The sequence below is a fragment of the Capsicum annuum genome, chromosome 10, assembly GCF_002878395.1.
Source record: "Capsicum annuum cultivar UCD-10X-F1 chromosome 10, UCD10Xv1.1, whole genome shotgun sequence".
NCBI lineage: Eukaryota > Viridiplantae > Streptophyta > Magnoliopsida > Solanales > Solanaceae > Capsicum > Capsicum annuum.
In genome coordinates, this window is record NC_061120.1 from 33985874 (window position 1) to 33988252 (window position 2379).

Below are 2379 nucleotides of genomic sequence, written 5' to 3' on the forward strand. Positions count from 1 at the left end.
ATATATATATATATATATTCCATCATATTTTGAGTATATTTATGCCCCTATTGTTAATGAAACAGTACGTATATGTCTCTCACACTAACGGTATGAGCATATGTGTACCCAAAGTATGACGGATGATATATATGTACCATTTATTATAGTTCGAGGTTATATTTGTCTCTTTTCCGTTTTAATTTTTAATCAAAAAATAATTAACCCAAACCCACCACCCGACTCAATCTCAATTAAAATTCATTAGACGTCTATCTAACATATGTGTTTTTGCCATCGCTATAACGATATACAAACACAATGCAGTAGCACCCACTACTATCAATCTAAAAAAAAAATCATTAACCCATAACACCCATAAACAACACCAAATAAATTGAACCCCTCACGTTTCAATTTCCAGCAAATACCATTGAAAAAACACTACCCACCATTTATCAACACCATATGGCCACCGTCTCCGTCGAACCGAAAATATCTATTGGCAAATTATCACCTCACCCCTAGCTCCGGCTACCTCGGGTCTAATCTCCACTCTATTCTACCAGTAAACACCAACTAGCAGCATTGACTAATCATTGCAATTTGATTGGGGTTCACGTTTAAAAGAAAAACAGAGGGAGTATTAAGTTTGAAACAAAACAAAAAGTCATGTCAAGTTGGTTTGAAATCAGATTCAATAGGTTTATCGGGTCGAGTAGTGAGTTTGAGTTAACTATTTGAGATAGAAAATTAAAATGAAAACGGATAAATATACCTCCAAACTATGATGAATGATACGTATATACCCGCTGTCATACTTTGGGTATACATATGCTCCTACCGGTAGTGTGAGAGACATATACATACCATTTCATTAACTGTAGAGGCATATGCATACCCAAAGTATGACGAAAGGTATATACGTACAATTTATCATAATTTGGGATATATTTATCTCTTTTTTTAAATTTTTAATAAGAAAATTACAATTTTAAAAATTACATGAAATTATAATCCATTAGTTCAAAATTGATGCTGTTATTATTATTTTGGATGCCAAATAATTCCCTTCGGTTATGACTTTTTAAATAGAATTATAGTAACATCTTTTTATTTATATAGTACTTTAAAACAACTTTAAAAGTTTACAGTAAGTTACATTGAAAGAAAAAAAAAAGAAAAAGAGAAATCCACAGATCTAATTTCAAACACGCATTAAAGATGGTACCATGAACCTCATTATTCTTTTGGATTTGAGGGAATATTATAAGTCATAAAATTTTATAGTCAACATTATTCCAAAAAAAGGTTGGAAAAAAATACCCAAGTAAAAAAAAACAATTAATTTTCCAAACTGTCATCTACTTTTCTTTACGTCCCTAATATTTTGAGTCAATTCCTTATATTGTCACTCAACTTAGGAAAGTATCTCACTAAAGTCATCTATCTTTTTTCTGGTTCAATAATGTCATTCAACTTTATATATTTTCCTTACAAATTAATAATTGTTAAGTAGTCCTTATTCTTTAAAAGAAAATAACCAAAATAGTCTCTAAGTTAATTTTTGAATTGAAATGATCCAAGTTCTTTAACAATATGAAATATTAATAACTTTTTAACTATAAAAAATAGTGTGTATAATTTTAATTCGACTTCTACTTGTAATATTAAAATATAAAGTCCACCCAAAATGTGATTGGTACTTAGTAGTTCAGCACTAAAATAATATTTTATATTTATTTATTTTTATGATTAATTTTTATAATAGTTCAAATTTAATTGTTAGTTTCTTCTAAAAATAAATGTCAAAAAAATCATAATTCATATAGAAGACGGTGAATTTTTTCAACCTTACGACTCACTAGCTAGTGGAAAAACAATCATATATAAATATAATAAAGAATTTCTATAATAAATTAAAATATTGTCGAAGGAGATCATGATAACATCATATATCAATCAACATCAAATAAAATTAGAAAAATTCATATAACCATTGTGTAATTAAAAATGTTAACATTTTTAAATATTATTTTGTCAATCTTGTAATATTATTTAGGAAAAAATTATATTACCTCTTCAAATTGACTTTAAAAACTAAATAAATCTCTCAATTTTATTTTATTTTTTGCTTTATAATATTGTGATATGTCTTTTTAAATTTCATTACTCCCTCCATTCCATTTTAGTTGGTCGTCCTAGTAAAAATAAATGACTCATGTTTGTTGATCACTTACTAGATCAAAATAGAATCAATTTTTTTTTTTTATGATACCCCTACAATTCATAGTATACATTAAAATGTGAACAATTTCAATTTCAATATTCATTGCCCATATCTTTAATATTCCTAAAGGGTAAAATAATAAAATTTTGATTCAATTTTTTATTTCTTAA